Here is a 20,333-nt window from a genome sequence, read left to right on the forward strand (position 1 = left end):
CTGCTAATTTTTTTTTAAACTGAAAAGCATTTCGTCTTGCAATACATGGTAATTTCAGGGATCCATAGCTGATGCCAAGCCTGAAAAAATAATATGGGGTAACCTGTATGTTTTTAAAAGATGCATCAGTGGTCACAGTAACTTTGCTCCAGCAAGTGGTGCACAAGGCTCCCATTTTATTGCAAAGCCCCATGTATGCATGTTTGAGGTTTCCAACACACACAACTATGCAGCATATGAGTAATCTACCAGTACAAGTGGCTGTTGGTTTAACAATTCATTCCAAACCCTTAGCAAATTCCTGGTGCTGCTTATGCACAGCTGTGGCTCCTCCACTGACAGCAACAAAACACTCCTCTTGGAGACTGCAATTCCCAATGAAGGTTCTTCACCGCATGGAACTGAATGAAGGGTTGTACGTTCCCACAGATTTGTCAAGGGTAGGTTTATATTTTGTGCTGTCAATTGTAAGTCAATAACTTACATTTCTCTGAAGATACAGCAGATGACAAAGGTACCTTTCCTACTACTGTTATGGTCTGTTATGAAGACTTTATTAATGGGGACCAGTCACAGCATCAGGTGTTGTTTGGACCAATGAAGGACTGTACCTTGAAGGAGTTCCTGACTTTAGGACTCATTGACTTTCCTACCAAGGTCCAAAAATTCTGAAGCCAACAAGTCCAGTTTCCAATGAAGCAGCAGATACATGGACTATAGCAGAGCTTTCTACATTCATTAACCTTGACCTCACTTGGTTATTGTGCAAAAGCAGGGTGCATTCCAGAGATGAAACATCATTGAGCATGGCTTCAGCTGAAGAGATAAAAGACATATCCTCAAAATGATCTAGACATCCAGGACATACCATAGCACATCATTTCAAGAGAAAGGTACATTCTAACATAGTCAGCCTTTAACTCACCACTACTCAAGATGGCAGAATGAATGACCCATGTATGCATCCTGTCAAATCATATTTATTGGCCCCACTGATTAATCGGTTCAGTTAACAGTCTTTAGGCAGCAGAAATACATGAACAAATACATCTATGGAAGTGAATCAAAATGTTATGACACTAGGCTTGGGCCTTTACAAGCTTATTCAACAGCTAACAATGTCCCAGAAAACTGAAGGGGGACGTAAGTCTTCAAGAACATGAAAGATTGTTATAAAAGGAGGAGGGCGATCAATGGTTCTCCTTAACCATTGAGGACAGGGCAAGAAGTAATGGATTTAAATTGTAGCAAGGGAGATTTAGGTTAGACATTAGGAAAACCATCCTAATTGTAAGTGTAGTTAAGCACTGCAATTAATTATCTAGGGAGGCTGTGTAATCTCTGTCATTGGAGGTTTTTAAGAACAGGTTAGACAAACATCTGTCAGGAGTGGGGTGTAGATAACACTTAGTCTAGCCTCAGTGCAGAGGATTGGATTAGATGACCTACTGAAGTCCTTTCCAGTCCTACTTGATACAATTCTGTGACTATGATGATCTGGATCAGGGGTTGGCAACCTCTGGCACGTGGCTCGTCAGGGTGCTTACCCTGGCGGGCTTGGCCAATTTGTTTACCTGCCATGTCGGCAGGTTTGGCCGATTGCGACTCTAGTGGGATCGGCTGAACCTGCGGACGTGGCAGGTAAACAAACTGGCCCAGCCGCTGCGTGCCAGAGGTTGCTGACCCTGATCTGGAGGGTGGATTCTACGTCCTAGACATCAGCACATATTCTTCACTGTGATATATGCAATTGGCTCCTTTGTTAATGGCAGTAGAATTCTTCAGATCTGGGGGATTTTGTACAGTGACAGTACTATGAACCAAATTCTTGCAGGGAAAATGTTACAACTTCCTATGGAATTCCCACTCCTCCCCCCCAGCCCCTGAACACTCATTGCCCTTCAAAAAATAAAAATCTACCTCGATATCTTCCTTGAAAAGAACACTGATGATGTTTTTGGAGTCTTTTCCCAAAGGGTATAGGACATGAGATCAGTTCCACACATAGATCTATTGTGCAAGATGGAGAGTGGCACTATCACAGAATGGATCAAGCAATTTGATGCTGCTGAAATCAGTGACAAAGCCAGCTTTTGGGATGATGTGGTGATGCGTGAAGATGGCTGAATCTTTGCTCCTTTTCAGTCAATCAGCCAGGACTCCTAATTGTAAATATCACCTCACAGCACTGGAAGACTTTATGAAATGCTTTTTTGCTTTAGAGTTAGCCAACTATTCTGCAATGATTGCCTTGTACCTTGCTGAAATAAGAGACATAGAAAAGTGCAAGTCTGACCCTGAGGTATAACCACATTTTGAAAAGGAAGTTTGTTTGTTGAAAAGGTTATCAATTCCCTTTGGTACATTTCATTCAGATAAAGCCCTGGAATACAAAAACAAAGCAAAGAAAGTTGTTGGAGAGTTGGCAGGCATAATTCAGCATCCAAACGAGTTTTCCTGTTTGTTCCGACAACCCCAGAATGCCATCAAATTTCAAAAAAACAAAAAACAAAAACAAAAAAAAAACAAAAAAAACCCCCAACATTAAGCATGGTTGGGATGTAGTAACCAAGCACCATCTAAACTAGGCACTGTTAAATGCCAACATGGTACAATTTTAAAGCAACAGGTTGAGCTTACTCACACTGGCAATCCATTTGAATATGATGAACCAGAGCTTATTAATATCATGATGAAAGCAGTCCTCAGTGATGAGATAGCTAAAGATATCAGTCAACTGGATACTTTGGGTAATGCCTTGTATGAAGCCTTCAAACCCAGGATCCAGCAGTCTATGGGCTTCAGTCAAGAACAGATTACAGCTGTGCTCAAACGCAAAGAAGAAAGTCAGAGAGAGTGTAGCAGAGACTATTACAAAGCTAACTGCAGACAGGCCATTGTTTGCTCATCTCCTTGTCGTGTCCAGATCTGAGCAGGACATTGATCTTTGTGAGATTTTGGAAAAAACAAGCTCTCCATGGTACCATAATCTATGTCCCAATGCAATGGAACAATTCATATGCGCCAAGCAAAAAGCAAACTAATCCATATATCTCATGTTTTTCCTAAGCCACCACCTACTGACAAAATGACTGGGACCTTATGCCAGCAGAGGCCTTTCAGTACAGCAATCACAGATGGTATGGCAGAGGTACAAAACTCTTGACAAACCAGAAACTGTTAATGCCTGCTGAGATTTACATAAACACTTCATTCTGAGGCTACAGAGAAAAATACCGGACCTATGCAGAAGTTTGTCACACATGCACAGGAATCAATTAAAAACACTTGCAGAGACAAGAGACTCCATGGTATTGAACTCATCTAATACAAAAATCACTGATTCCATGAACATCTTCAGTGTCACAATGAAGAAGCTACTGAAGCACCAGCATGTGAAGAATTGTTTGAAGAATTAAGTCATCACATGGCATAGTGAAGCTGCTGCCTTGCATTGTTCAGTGGAGTTTCTTTGTAGTTTCCATGAAGAGGCTGGCACTAAATTGATCTTGCATGCCATCAATGCTATAGAAACAGGAGCTTTAAACTCTGGATTTTTGCACAAGACACAAAATATTCTAGCGCTGTCTAGTGAAATGCTACCAGATTTCAGCAAGATTCTGTTTTTGTGCCTGCTGCTAGAAAACAGAAACACTGTATATCCCCCAGATGTGTTCCAATCACTCAAACTATTGAAAAAACTGTCACATTGCTAGGTTTCCATGCCATTTCAGAATGTCACACTAGTAGAGGGATGGCTAGAAAGACCAAGTTATCTTACTGGAAGGCATTTAATTCAGCCTCTGAAGGAGGTGTTAGTACCGTTATATAAGGCACTGGTGAGACCTCATCTGGAATACTGTGTGCAGTTCTGGTCTCCCATGTTTAAGAAGGATGAATTCAAACTGGAACAGGTTCAGAGAAGGGCTACTAGGATGATCCGAGGAATGGAAAACTTGTCTTATGAAAGGAGACTCAAAGAGCTTGGCTTGTTTAGCCTAACCAAAAGAAGGTTGAGGGGGGATACGCTTACTCTTTATAAATATATCAGAGGGATTAATATTAGCGAGGGAGAGGAATTATTTAAGTTTAGTACCAATGTAGACACAAGAACAAATGGATATAAACTGGACACTAGGAAGTTTAGACTTGAAATTAGACGAAGGTTTCTAACCATTAGAGGAGTGAAGTTCTGGAACAGCCTTCCAAGGGGAGTAGTGGGGGCAAAAGACATATCTGGGTTTAATACTAAGCTTGATAAGTTTATGGAAGGGATGGTATGATGGGATAGCTTAATTTTGGCAACTGATCTTTGATTATCAGCAGGTAAGTATGCCCAGTGGTCTGTGATGGGATGTTAGATGGGATGGGATCTGAGTTACTGCAGAGAATTCTTTCCCGAGTGCTTGCTGGTGAGTCTTGCCCACATGCTCAGGGTTTAGCTGATCGCCATATTTGGGGTTGAGAAGGAATTTTCCGCCGGGCAGATTGGTAGAGGCCCTGGAGGTTTTTCGCCTTCCTCTGCAGCGTGGGGCATGGGTCATTTGCTGGTAAATTCTCTGCAGCTTGAGGTCTTCAAACCACAATTTGAAGACTTCAATAACTCAGACATAGGTTAGGGGTTTGTTATAGAAGTGGATGGGTAGGGTTCTGTGGCCTGCTTTGTGCAGGAGGTCAGACTAGATGATCATATTGGTCTCTTCTGACCCTAAAGTCTATGAGTCTATGACTCTCTCCTGATATGAAGGTGCTCGGAGTGGCCAAGATAGTCACTGATGAGGTCATAAATACACTAGAGGCATTTATATGCAGAATATACCATTTGTCAACATTATGACACTTGTAGGTTATGTTGATGGATGTTTTCCAAGAAGAACCCTCCCCCCAAAAAATTGCCACCAAAAAGGGATACATTTATATCTGCTATCAAGACGGCAAATCATCAAGCGATGGAATGGGCTGCGGGATGATCGAGCTCATCCAGAACTGCTCTCCCCTAATGGGCATGGACAAGTCTTGGACGATGGACTGATCACACCAGTTGTGTGTGACATACTACATACTATCAATCAATCCTTCAGCTAACCAAATACTCATGTACAAAGACCAGATGCTCACCACTCCACAAATGTTTGGCCAGCAGCCTGCCTTGTATGGATATTTGCGAGTGTAGCACAAACAAGAGTCAATATGACAACATGTCTAACAGTGGTTTCCTAGAGAGAAATAAACTGATGACGACTTTGAAGAATGAATGTTTTCAGTTCTACACGTCAATGCTAATTTCCCTAGGATTACCAAAGGTCAGTGTTTTCTTTTTTATTTTATATGTAAGCAATGAATCCCTCTATAAAAGTATATTTAAAAAAATAAAAATAAAAGAAAAAGACTTTTAGTCAATTTCTGAAATGTATATCTACATAATAGTTCTGGGCTTATAATGTTCAGTACCATTGTGTTCATGAGAAAAAGGGCTTTCAAATGGTACTCAACTCGACCCATTTCTGACAACACTGTATTATGAAAATCTTCACCAACCAGAAGACCTGGGGCTGGGAGCTGGCAGAGCAGTGTGTCCCCCGTGCCATGCTGCAAAGGATGAAACCATTTAAATTGTGATTCTGTAAATATTTAGAAATCAAATGACACCTCTCTTACCTCTCTCTTTTTCTTCAGTTGCTTTACTATTAATTAAAATCAGCCAGACTTCATTTTTTTTCCTACAGATTTCTTATTTTCATGTGAAATAAAAGTTCTATAAGCTCTGAGATGCTCAGGTCTTGAACATAAAATTCATCCGGACTGCTAAAGTTCTGGAGAGCTCTCAACAAGTGGCAACAATATTTTCTTATTGGACAGATTCATATACATGGTAAAGTGAAACTATTTTGTGCGCGAGATAAAGAGCGACTGTGTATGAGATTTTTAAGAGCAGGTTAGAGAAACACTTGTCAGGAACTATCTAGTGCAGGGGACTGGACTAGATGACCTCTGAAGGTCCTTCCCAATCCTATGATTCTATGTGGATTTTCAAAGGCTTAAGTAAAACAACAGATTTTTAAAACTAAATATGCATTATTAAAATCACAAGTTAAGAGCAACATTTAAATAGCAACTTATAGAACTTTCTAACAGAGGTCTGTTTTTTAACCTGAAGAAGATGGGATGGTTCCAACAAAGTGTTCCACATTCAAACATCTTTGCAGAGCTCTCTCTAGAAATTCAAATTTAATCTGTCACTTATATAGTAATAAAAACCACTAGCAGCTGTGCATTAAGCTTTTGGTGTCTGCCTTGTATACACTGTGAAACATAAGATAGAATACAAAACCTGGATTAGTTTATTTCTATTACATTATTATGCCTTAATTTTACATTCCTCTCTAAAAAAAGAAATGAAAAAAAATCATGCTTTTTAAAGATAGTAAAGAAAAGGTTTATGCAATGCAGAATAAAAAAAATTTCCTAGTAAAAAAGATGAGAAACTAATGTAATAAGGAAGGGGTTATAAACAGTATGATATATGTAAATATATGCATATAGTCTTCACTTTTTCTGAACATTTCTTTTCTAAATAAATCTTATTTGGACCCCTTATCTCCCTCCTCTCTGTTGTCTGGCTGCCCCTTCAGCCACAGATTGTAGTGTAACAGCCACTTCGAACTCATTTTCTTGTGTAAAAACGACATTTGGAATGTTGAATACTTCCCAGTTTAGCATTTACAATGGAAATTGAATTGGAGGGGCCTGAAAGGGCTACAAATATCTGCTGAAAATGCCTTTTGAAAATTCCATGGGGGAGAAGGCAGCTTAAAAATTGTCACTTTTCCCTCCTTCCATCACTCAATCACCTCCTCCACCCACCCAATCTCTTCATCCCTAAAAGTCCCCACACTATCTTAATACCCCATTTAAAATCCTACCAATCCATACAATTGTCATAGGAGTTGTAAGAGTGTGGGTTTCAGGAATGAGTAAAGGTAGTCACATCTGAACACTGCTGAATAACTATGCCATCATCAAAAAAGTCAGACACACAACCAGTGTCCATAATGCAAATCCAATTTTGTGCAGTGCATGAGTTGACAGAAGCACCTCCTTTTCTGTGAGACATGCTGCACTTTGCCATGGCACGAGTAATGAAAGTAGTGTAATCAAGACAACAATTGACTCTCATGACAAGGACATGAAGTTTGCTAATCTTTCATTAATAGAATTCCCTCTCCCTTCACAGAAAGAGAGTCAATGCAAGGATAGATTTTATGTCAAGCTAGAGATCTTAGTATTCCTTGACGATAATATTACAAAAGCAATATTTTGCCAGTGGTATTAAATGGTATTGACTTTACTGAAATATTGCTACAGTGTAGAGTAGCCCCAGGATTTTAAAATAATAAATACCAGAGTAACAAAGGATGTCCTCCTATGTTACATACCTGAAGTTAAATTCACTATAAAAACATACCCTTCAGTGAGACCAATCAAGAGGGGAAAAAAAGGTTACATAGCAGCAAAGAATGCCATAAACCAGCTCAAGTACCAAACTCCTTGGACATCCACTGACCCAGGGACTTCTTACTGTAACAATTATAGGATACCAATTCCTACTAGGAAAAAGAAGAGAAAAACAACCAGCCTCCTATTAAAACAAATGGGAGTTGAAGAGTTTTGCGGAGATACTTGAATTTTGATTATGTTCTGAAGAATCACAGGCAGGGGCCTGACAACCCTAGAAAAAGAATGAGACAGGGACAACTCCTCTCTATCCTCAAAATATGATACATCCTGCATACTCAGTTCATCTTTTAGTTTGGAAATAGGTTTCTGGTCCTACCAGTACTTGGCTTTTGGCTTTTGCCCACCCTGCTAGTATCATTCCCTTGACTTCATGAAGTGGAAGTTCTTATCCGACCTCTTTGATTTCCATCAGCTTTGCTGTTGAAACTCGGATATAGTGCAACATGTTAATGGATTCAATGTCCTGATCCCCTTCCCGCAAAGCACTAAGGATGAATATATATGCCCTGCTTGGGATGCTACCTAACACCAGTAATCATCTTGGACAATTCTCTACCTGGTAGCATTGGAGGCACATCAGCATGCCTAGTAATCTCTTTGGAACACTAAGAAGGGGAGTTGCTGTAATTACGTCCTAGGGGATTCTGGTCTGATTGCACTGATGGAATCACTCCACTACAAATTCCACAGCCAGAAGGTCTTTTCCATTTGGGCATACCCTTGTTCAGTTTATGACAAGGCTCTGCTGGCATAAGTGACCAGCTGCTCCTGCAAAAGAGCTATGCCCAATCCTTTCTCTGATGAGTTACATTGGAGTGTCAGTGGCTCTCCAGCCTGGACAGGAGCATCCTTTATAGTTTATTTCAGTGTCTCAAATGCTTACTGTTGAGGACCTGCCTAGTCCCATTCAACATCCTGCCTTATGAGCCGACATGGGGTTCCGCTACTGCAGTCGTATGTGGACAGAATATTTATCATTTCTATGAAACACTGTCCCACTTTCACATCCACTGGCACTAGCATGTCCCTGATTGCCTTGACTTTGTTGGAACCTGCTTTCAGTCCCTTTGCTGTAAGCAGATGTCCTATGTATTTCATTCATGCCATCTGAGACATATTTTCTGGGTGGAGGTTTATGTTTCTGTCCCTGCTTCATTGCAGAAAAGCTTGTTGTTTTCGGTCATGATCTTGTTCAGCTTCTGTACTATTGCTCCCTTCCCTTACAATAAGAAAATATCAAACTACTTTCACACCTGGCAGCCCTTCCAGCACCTGGCTGAGTCTTCTCTGGAAGATCACCGGTGCTAGGCTTATGTCCTTCAGCAGGGACCAAATGGAGTCAGAAAGGCTGTCAGCAAGCTGGACTCTTTATCCAGGTTTATATGCCAAAACTTCTTCCTCACATCACAGACCATAAATATTCTGGCTTTGAAAAGTTCTGGCAAGATGTCATCAGTTGTGGGCAGTTGACTGTAGCCTGTTTTCAAAGCCTGGTTCAGTGGCTTTGAACCTCTGCAGATGCCTAATTTGTCTGATTCCTTCTCTGCCACATGCTGCTTAATCAGCAGCCTCTACAGATGCTATGCTCCCTCAAGTGCCTTGTGAACTGGACTACATAATGCCACTGGAATTTTCCTTTGTGGTAAGCACGCAGGTTCCACAGGTTGAATCTACTTCAAGTCACAGCTTTCCTTCAAGGCACCCATGAACTTTGAAAACTTCCCCTTATACTTTTAAAAATTGTATCAATTGTCCACAAAACTTCCCTTTTTGCTTTTTGCACTAAGCTATACAATTCTGATCCTATACCTTGACTAGATCTAGGGCTTTATGGCTGTATTTCCCAGGAAGGGTCTGAGTGCTTACCATTCAGGACCATAAACTTCAGCTGGTAAAGTCTGCTATTTTGGGGGGTTAGTTACTATGAGGTCACCCATTTTCCTACAGGCTGCATCATGTTTTCATTGTACATTATGAGATGGCACTCGCACTTTGTAATGGGCATATTCAAGTCCAATTCACCCCAAGGAATCACATTGCAAGAGGCCCTTCTATCCAAAGGAAATTGCACAGGGTGTTTCCCTATTGACATTGTTGTATGCATGCATGCATGCAGGTTGATATTATCCCTTGTTGCTTTCCTGTCCTAATAGCTTGAACTCAAAATGGTCTTGGACACAAGGAGAAAGTTAAGATGTCTGATGTGCCTTCCCCCTCTTGTGAAGTCTGACAATCTTTCTGAGACCTTAGTCTGCTCTTTCTCACACCACTAAAATGGTTCATCTTGCCACACTCCTTGTAATGTTGTCATACTGCAGGGCGCTTCTTTACCTGCTCACATTATTTCCCACAGTAAATGCATCTCACCATTGATATGGAATCCTGGCCACTTGCTTTCCTTTGCGGTTGTTTCACTGCATGGACTTCTGGGGTTGTTGGGCTTCCCAGGGTTTTCATCCTATCACAAGGCTTCTTCTACATGCCCTAGATCTAAGCATCTGACCAATGTGCGATCACCTTCCTGGAGCAGCCATTCCTGCATGTCGTGATCCAAGAGCTGCAGACTATCCTGTCCTTAAGGAGGGAGTATGTCAAGTCCCCAAAATTGCATGAATCAGCCAGTGTGCATAAAGCTGTATCCTTGGTGAGTGTGTCTATCCCATCCCCTTCAGTTGGTCTCTAGTGGAAAAACCTGTGTCATGCCAGTTTTGTTCTGCTTTGGGGAACAATGGTTCCCCAGGGCTTCCAGGACTGCTGTGTGGCTTGAGCCAGTGGTTAGCTTCAGAATGGTGCTCACCTCTCTGCCTTGTTCCCCAATAAAGGTAAAGTTACAATTTTAGTTTCCTGCTGTTGTCGTCCTCCTGCACGGCCAGGTCTGTGTACAGCTCAAACACCTCCTTCCACCAGGTCCACTGCTGGGTTAGGCTTGTGATTGCAAAATCCTGGACTCTGGGAAGGCTTCAGACCAAGTTCCACGGTTCATGCTGCCAGCTGAAGCACTGCAGAGAACTCACAGCTCTGCTGCTGCCCCCATGTTTCATTAGCACGGAGTGATACTGCATGCAGGTTAAGCTGAACAAGCAAGAACTTCATTAAACCCTGTGAACTGCCCTGTCCATATGGCAAAGTTGATTTCAGTCTCATCCCCAGTTACTCTGATGTTTAATCCATAAGCGTCGCTACAGGACTCTAGTTCCACTGATAATACAAGATGCACCTATCAGCATACTTTTTGGACTGCTAAAAAAATCCAGTACAAAAAAAGTTTACTGTAGGAGCCAAACCCATCATCAAGTACTAGGCACAATGCAGAGAAATCATGTATGCTTTTGCCAAGAAAGAACAAAATCTGATGTGAAAGAGCATCACAATTATCCTTTATGAGGCAATTCCAGCCAAGCATAACGAAACAAGACAAGATCACAAAAAGAGGTGTGTTTATCATAACATAGCTGTATCACCACATTATTTATGCATTAGACTAAAGGTGGCACATGTTAAAAAAACCCAACTCTTCATATTAAAGTTGCATCCAACTACTTGCAAAATAATGCTCAGTACATGTAAATGAATATCTGACTTTGCAAAGAGAATTTAAACCACTTCGTAGTCTTCATTTTGGATCATATTTTGTACCAGCTAGAGCAATTGGTCTTACTTCAGGTAACCACAAAAAAAACCTACATTTTCCTGTATTTAAATTTTCATTTTCATTTAACACTGAGTATATCTGGTCACAGTAATAAATTTGATCCAAAAAGCATGACCGCACACGATAGGAGAAGACACAAAAAATGAGACCTAAGCCCATCCCAAAACACGGCTTAAAGAAACAATCCGCACCTTAAGCCTTCCCCTATCTCAAGGCCCCATATATCCGTATCTACTCACACTCCACTCTCACACAGACTGACTTGAGTTAACAGACTTCCAGCTTGCACAACTTCTTCAGGTTTTTTAACTATTACTGCAGAATACCTTTAAAAAAAAGGTTAAGACAGCCAAACTGATTATACAGTTATGGGCAATGAATAATTTTAGATTTTACTTCTCTCTCAAAACACTTTCTACAATTAGCTAAGTAATCCTCATTCCAAACTCATGTTGCAAATCACAGAGTGCAGAAGTTCCTGACTCCTTGTTCTTCGCTTAGGCAAGTGGCCAAGGCAGCTTTTGGGGGGCGATTTTATTTACTTTTGCCAAATATATCCAAAGTTGATATATCAAAGAACAATAACTTTTGGTCTGTACGTTTCTGGAATTGTTAATCATATGATAGTACAATAAGCTCTTTCAGATTGCTACTTTATGATGCTCTCTGTATTAGACTGAAATGAAAGGGTACACTCTTTTTTTTTTTTTAATTTCAAAAAGAAATAAGGAAAGCATGGATTGTCCATGGACAAAGTTAATGTTAATTTGATCAGTTTTCTAGCCGTTTCAAGTCAAATAAAACCTTTTTTTTTTAAGCCAGAATGTAATTCTGCAGAAAATCAGAATATTGCAGTTTTAAAACTTTTTAGCATGTGAAATATAACCAAATAACCTTTCAAGAATCCAGCAAGAAGAGCATTGTAATCAGATGCAATGAAAAAAAATCAAATTTAATTAAAAACCAGGACTGACTATACAAGGCTATTAACTTGTTTTACAGACAAAAGGATTAGGGTTAGATCAGTATAACTGTCAAAATATATTGAAAAGAATCATTTGTTGTACATGAATCTATAGAATTGAAATGTCTGAAAAATTCTGTCTTCCTCTACGGAACTGCTTGAGATTGATCTCAAAATAATCCTTTAATAATTCATCTCTTTGCATGAATACTTTCAAGCAGCCTCTTCCCTTGAACTAATTTTAAAACCGCTTTATTGTTGGTAAAAGGTGAAGGCTAAATGCATCAATTAGTGAGAAGAAATAGCTAATAATTCAGCTATACCAGGGGAGGGCAAACTATGGCCCGTGGGCCAGATGGAAAGCCCTGATGGGCCAGATCCGGCCTGTGGGACTGCCAGCCCCATGGTGCAGTGGGCGAAGGCAGGCTCCCTGCCAGCCCTGGCCCCGCACCACTCCTGGAAGCCGCTGGCACCACATCTCTGTGGCCCTTGGGGGAGGGGTAAGACAGAGGGCAACGTGGGGTGAATTGGACTTGAATATGCCCATTACAAAGAGCAGGTGCACTCACATGCAGGGACCACCCTCTGCAGCTCCCATTGGCCAGGAACAGGGAATCACAGCCAATGGGAGCTTCGGAGGTGGTAACCACAGGCCAGGGCAACTTGCAGCAGAGTCGCCTGCCCCACCCCACCCCCAGGAGCCACTGCCAGACATGATGGCCACTTCTGGGAGCCTGTCTTAGCCCTGCTTCGTGCTGCCACCACCCCGGAGCCGCTTGAGGCGGCCTCAGGCCAGAGCCCGCACCCCGAATCCCTCCTGCACTCTGCACCCCCTGACCTGAGCCCCCACCACACCCCTCCTGCACCTCAACGTCTCCCAAGCCCCTTCCTGTTCCCCAAACTCCTGCCCCAATCCCCCTCCCGTATCCCATCCTGCACCTGAAGCCCCTGCCCTGAGCCTCATCCCACACCCCCTACTGCATCTCACGCCCCTGCCCTGAGCCCCTAGCCCCTGCCCTGAGTCCCCTGCCATGCCCTGAGCCCCTTCCTGTACACTGCACCCCTCCCACATCCCACACTTCCTCCCGCATCCCAACCCCCTGCCCCAGCCATACATACAATTTTACCACCCAGACAGATGTGGCCCTCGGGCCAAAAAGTTTACCCACCCCGAGCGATATCATAATTTTGAATACTGCCCAATACCCCAGTAAATGTAAGGGAAGCAGCAAGTAAAAAGAGCAAGTGGCAAGATTATATCTTAATCATCAACACAGTTGAAACAGATAATAGCAAATTATTTCCTAATTTCCCTATATACCACTGCAAAAAGAAAAAGATTATCTAGCATTTATGATTGATGCTCAGAAGTATACTCATTTGATTATCAAAAGAGAGATATTTTCTGCCGTAATGCATTTCCTATTGATTATGTTCAGGAAGGGACTATGCTTTAATGGTCTTACTTTGAAGACATAAATAGAGTAAAAACAAGAGGAAAAGATGTTAAAATCTAGTTCATACAGTCTTTAAATATTGGCTTAGTGCATCTCTGATATATTAACATTGATATTATTGTAATGCTAATTCTATCATAATAATTCAGTACCTTTACTGAACTAGAAAGTAATGAGTCAGTATGTTACTACTGTTGACCAAACAGGCATAACATGAAGACTACCAAGGAAGGTTTCCACATTATACATTAGATTACAGAATAATGCAAAACTACTCCTTTTTATTTGGAAAACCAGGTAAAAGTTGCGAATTTCTTGAACTTTTTTTTTTTTTTTAAAGAAACATCTAACATGGTGGTATAGTATTTTTCCAACATTTATCTCCATATGGATAATATACTGACATGATAGCATTGAGCAGAAGCCAGGACACAAATTCATAAAAGCCTGCAGTTTTCTTTGTTGACTCTTTTGTATTTATCAACAGCTTTAAAAGCCACTGACAAATAGACACTGTACTGAAGCCTCACCTGGGAGATCTGATAAGATTGGAGTGAGATGTCCTTCACCGAGTGATGCCTGATGAGTAAGGTGCTATAAGCCCCAGTCAATGCTCATTGAAATCAATGAGCCAGATTTTTCTGCTGGTGTAAAGTAGTGCAACTCCATTCACATTATACCAGCAAAAAATCTGGCATAATGTCATCCTTCCATTGACTCTGAAACTTTCCACTGACTGCCAAGGGAACTGGATTAGGCTCCACAAAAGCATCTGACCTGTTGAGCTACTACCTGCTCTGCCCATTGCCACAGCTCCTAATAAGAAGTCCGGGGGGCTTTATAAAAGTACATGATCTGAAGTGTGCTTTCTTGTGTTATTGTGTTTCTGATTACAGTTTCTCCCCCTGGAGATAGGAAAAATAGCAAAGAGCAGACATTAGCTTCAGAGGGACCCAAGCTGGGAGCAACATCAGTTGCTTGGTTATTTCTTTGTTTCCTTTATGTATGGACACTTTTTTCTTTCCCTATTAATGTTACCATGCCTTCTGAAACAGACCCCTAAAACTAAAGGAGAAACCTAATTACTAGTAGATATAGTTTAACATCTAATCTAGACCCTGATCTTGTCATTTTTTGTGCGCGGGCAGATAAATTAAATTCTCTGGGGCTCTCAGCATGAGTTCCACAATTTGTCGGTATTAAAGAAGCTGCAGGCCTGCAGCAATTGTGATTTTAAGTAGAACTAAGGTCACAAGATGGAAGGCGAGTCCTGACTGCATTGACGTCAATGGTAAAATTCCCATTGACTTCAATGGGACCAGGATGTCACTCTCTAATGAGTTTCTCTCACAGACTAGAGGTACCTACATCATTTTAGGAAGATTCTTTGGGTGAACAAAATGGCTTCTCTTTCTAAACAAATTGGCCTTATGATGTGTTCTCTTATTATCTTACATCAACATTCGTTGGTGGAAAGGAGAAGCTTTTTGGTTGCGCAGAGCTCTTTTGCAGGTGTGCACATCTTGAAGCCTTTGTCCCTTCCACCAACAGAAGCTGGTCCATCAAATAAAAGGTATTACCTCATCCAACTTGTCTCTCTCATATCCTACACAGCTACAGCAACACTGCATGTCTTGACTCCCTGTTAAACTGGATATTTCTTTATTCTAAAACATTTGTTTTAGAAAATAGCATTGACTTGACAGAAAAATATTTTAAAAAAAAAGACGTAAATTCTGGAGCAGAGGTAGAACAGTAATAAAACAATTTGATGTTTGTATTAAGAATTCTACAAAGTTGCACTAAAAAAATGAATTGACATTTATACTAAAAGTTGCAATCCTTGTATTATTGGCTTTCCTGAAGGATTTGATGGAAAGGCTTTTAAAAATTAGTTTTTGAATTTTATTATAAAAATTTAATCCCCACATTCAAGTGTGTTAAAGTATGGTTTTAAGTTGAACATACAAAATAGTGATCTGTGACTTTATATGGAGTTATCTATTTATGTTATCACTCTGGCATAGTCTTTGGAACCTAAAAGGCTATGTTATCTATAATGTATTACTGTATATTTAGGGGGAAAGGAAAAGAAGAGAGAGAGCAAGAGAGAGGTTTACAACCTAAGAACACTTATCCTGCTTGACGCTGACAGCATTAGCCAGACTTCCAGGGAAAAACATTTCCTTTTTTTGCATTCTCAATCTACTTCTTTATACTTTAAGGTCTCCATTCTTTCTGATGCTAAGGCAAGGCTTAACAAAGGTCAGAAAAGTTATCACAACACAGAGTTTGTGGATGCTACAGAATTATTTTTTTCTTTGTGTAAGAAAAATATCCAAGTGGGACAACAAAAAAACAAATTCTTTGCCTTGGTTTCCCCATCTGTAAAATGGGGATCATGATACTGACCTTTTTTTTGTATAGCACTTTAAGCTCTAATGGTAAAATAGGTATTATTATTGTATTTTAATCACATACTTTATGCTGTACTATACATAGTTTGTATGCATATATACACTATACATTTTTTTTAAACTCCCATGATAGTTTTCTAGCTAAGTCTTAAATAAGATACATAAAATTCTGAATTATCTATTTAAACTTGTATAATTTAAACAAAGTCCCAAGTATACACATTACTCAATATAATTTTGAAAATTAAAAAAATAAAGCAGCACCTAGATATACAGGTTGATTCTATCAGAAGTGTAAAATTACTTTTCCCTCTTCTCTCTGTAGACTTAGCCATTCATTATTGCAATTTTTTGTTTCAACGACATTCTACAATGTGACAGTAGCCAGATAGCTTATTAAGCTTCAGTTTTTCATTAAATCATGATGTTAGATAAGGAGTTGGTCTAAACAGATTATATAAAAATAGAAATTAGAGGTGGAAAAGCAGGTAATCTTGTCAACCAATGACAAGGACAGGATATTCTTGAGTTCTTTTCCAGATGTATTTTATATAATTCAAGTGATAACTATTTTACTACTTGCCTTCAGATATTATTCCACAGTCTAATAGATCTGGCCATTAGGAGATTTCCTTAACTCCAGAATTAAGTTTTTTACTGCTCAGTTCCATCCCATTTTCCTCGCTTCCTCTTAAGCACCATAAACAATTCCTCTCCATTGTCTGTACAATTTAGCACAATAAGCAATGAGTATGAACTTGAAAAACCTACAAAGACAATCAAACTCTGGGTCAGTGTACATCTTTCCATTGTCATCACTAAGCTTTGGACTGGTCCCCAAAACACAGAACCAGCCTTCAAGTTTATATGCAGTCATGCTTTACTATACATGTTCCATTAATACATGGATTTATATCAATCTCTCTTTTAGTAAGTTCAATTAACACAATTCATATTTTCTGTTAAGCCACAGAAAAGGGAACAGCTGTGTTGACAAATGAGGTGTTGAGCAATTTTAATGCATATACAATACAAGTAAAGGCAGTGTGTGAAAACATATACTAAAAATAAAATATAGTAGTAAGGCACCCAGCCAAGCACCAGATCATTGGGCTTGGGGGAGGGGAGGAAGCAGAGAAAAAGCTTGTTTAAATAAATATTACATGGGGAAAGAAAAGTTTTCCCACTTAAAAAGGATTTAGGCCAAACTTTTAAAACCTTTTGTCTGAAGATAAGTTTTAGCACCTACTGCTCCAGTTATTTTCAATGGGATTGATCAGCATCTTGGAAAGTTAGACCATTTTTTTTTTTAGGAACCTACAATTAAGCATTTTTAAGAACCGCTTTTGAAAATTTTAGCCACAGTTTTTAATGGGTGTTTCCATATAACTTTTACAGCATTCAATTCATTCTGGACTTCAAAACAAGTTGCTGACACGTGCCTTTCAAGTATACTAATATACATATACAGTAATGTGCATGTAAATCTAATTAATCCATTAGGTTGTTATGAAATTACTTCATCAAAATTGAAAGAATCCTAACCTCTTCTAAAGTAGTTTATTCATTAATTATAGCTTTTGAACCTTAATTCTGCCATTTTAAGTTAAATCTGCTAAATTAACATTCAGCAAGTCTGTACAAATTCTTCAGTAATATCAGTACTCATGAGATATGCTGACTTTCAATTATAAAGTTACCCAGTTAGAAATACTTAAACTGCCTCGTATCCATGGATACACATGGTCACCACATCTTTCACTATCTGAGTAAACTCAGGAGTTGAAATTGATGGATTAATTACCAACATAGTGCATTCCAACAAGCCATTTTACCAAGGCATGGGGCAAGTAATGAATAAGGCTTGATAGCTGATCTACAATTGGGAAGGAGTGTAAACTGTATACCTCCTGATCACTGACAAGAGGTACTGCAAAATCAGGTTGTTGCTAATGTGCAGTATAGGCAGATTTTAAGGACAGTCATCAATATGACATGCACATGTATGTATTTTTTTCATCAGCATTAATTAAAGGACAATAGTATGCAAGGATAATCATGAACAGAGCTCTGGTAATGCATAGGTTACAAACAACATTATGCTTAGCTTTTTGCGATTTTTAGCTGAAGACTGAATACACAAGAGCACATGTATATTCAATTTTCAGAAGATTTTGCGTAATGGAGAAAGGAAAAAATGGTTTTACATTTAGTTTGTCTGTGAGTCACTATTTACCTGGTAAATCCTTAATTTGATGAATTTTACAAGTGATATAGGTGACATTAACTTTTTTGTTTAAATATATTGCAAAAAACATGCTTACACTGAATTCAAACACAATAAATAGATCCTTCAGTGGAAAGTGGTATATGAACGGTAGTTCAGAGCACTACAAGAACACTGTGATAAATTTTTCTTACATCTTAGTACTTATATGAATACTTTCTCCAACTTTTGATTGACTCTGAACATTATTATTTAGGGCATTATTTGTCAAGGGTATTACACTTGTGTAATACCACATTTGAGATAAAATAAAAATCTTGCAAGTGGAAGGTATTTTGCTTTGTGAAAAATCAGGAATGTAGTTTGATATTTTTATTAGGGTATCCCTGTTTATAAAATATGCAGAACGATGTATATTCCATCAAGGTTAAAGAACCCCACAGATTAACTGTACAGTCTAATTCTAGTCTTTGCTCCATGCTACCACACCTACCCAAATGTTTGACTCAGCCAGATCTCCCAGCCCACTGAGGAATTACATTCGTTTTTTAATCCTTTAAGATGAATAACACACACTAATTACTGAAGAAATATCTTTGGTAAAAAAAAAAATCTTTGGCTCGTCAGAAAATAATATTAGATTCTTTCAAATTAAATCTGTTAACAAAATATTTCCATCCATTTCAAAGGTACCTACAAGAACATCAGCAAAGAAAACAGAAAAATGGTGAAAATTAACACTATGAGACATAAAATTATACGTATATAGATCTAGTTCACTTTTTTAGCCTGGGGAGAATTTTAGAGATCATCATCATCATCATCAAATACTAGTTTACATCTATTTAATGTCTTACTCACAGACTCTTAGGCCAAAAGACAACTATTTGACTCTCACAGGATTATCTCTTAAATCTGAGTGATGACCTAAGTGACATGCTGAATTCTGCTTGGGCCAGAAAGATGTAATCACCTGCTCATTGGAATTTCCACATCTGAACAAGCACACTTTTAGAAAACTGTTGCACAATGCAATTGTAATTTTCAAAGGCCTTATGATTCACCTGAAAAAACTTTGTAGGATTAGGAGTTCAATAGATGACTGCTCTGTCAAATCTGCATTAAAGTGAACAGATGCTATGGTGGATACTTGTTAAGCATGGAGATTTACATGAAAAGCTCTATATGGGTGAGATCTTGGATCCTTTGAAATCAATGGGGGTTTTATCATTGATGATAATGAAAAAAGACAAGGATTTCCTTCTGGAAGAACCAAGTATTATTTGCATTAATTAATTATTCTTCTTAAAGCCTCAGTATCTCCTTAACCAGTCTTCAAATAGCATATTTGAAATCTTGCTCGCTGGCTCTAACATTCAACAGATTTCTTTTTACCTCAACAGCTAGTTAAAATGCTGGGCCTCAGATACTCAACTGAACTGCAACAGGGTAACGTTCTCAGCACAGAAGTCAGAGAATATGATGCTCCGCTACAGGCTGGGGACCAACTGGCTAAGCAGCAGTTCTGCAGAAAAGGACCCGGGGATTACAATGGATGAGAAGCTGGATATGAGCCAGCAATGTGCCCTTGTTACCAAGAAGGATAACAGCATATCGGGCTGTATTAGTAGCAGCACTGCCAGCAGATCGAAGGAAGTGATTATTCCCCTCTATTCGGCACTGGTGAGCCCACAACTGGAGTATTGTGTCCAGTTTTGTTCCATATCCATTCTGTAGTGGGGGTACAAATTGGAGAGATTCCAGGGGAGGGCAACAATAATTATTAGGGGGCTGGGGCACATGATTTATGAGGAGAGGCTGAGGGTAACTGGGGTTATTTAGTCTGCAGAAGAGAAGAGTGAGGAGGGATTTGATAGCAGCCTTCAACTATCTGAAGGGAGGTTCCAAAGAGGATGGAGGTAGGCTGTTCTCAGCGGTGGCAGATGACAGAACAAGAAGCAGAGGTCTCAAGTTGCAGTGGGGGAGGTCTAGTTTGGATACTAGGAAACTACTACTTCACTAGGAGGGTGGTGAAGCACTGGAATGGATTACCTAAGGATGGAGATTCCACCACCTCCGTAGAAGTTTTTATGGCCCG

General features: G+C 39.6%; 1 long non-coding RNA gene across 1 annotated transcript; it reads left to right on the forward strand.

Moving 5' to 3' along the window:
* Positions 1-15,589: 15,589 nt before the first annotated feature.
* On the forward strand, positions 15,590-19,942 carry LOC115657588. The gene is made up of 3 exons (XR_004002007.1): positions 15,590-15,600; positions 17,986-17,989; positions 19,835-19,942. It is a non-coding gene; the product is annotated as an uncharacterized LOC115657588 (long non-coding RNA).
* The last annotated feature ends 391 nt before the right edge of the window (positions 19,943-20,333 follow it).

Source organism: Gopherus evgoodei, chromosome 1 (assembly GCF_007399415.2).
Source record: "Gopherus evgoodei ecotype Sinaloan lineage chromosome 1, rGopEvg1_v1.p, whole genome shotgun sequence".
Classification (NCBI taxonomy): Eukaryota; Metazoa; Chordata; order Testudines; family Testudinidae; genus Gopherus; species Gopherus evgoodei.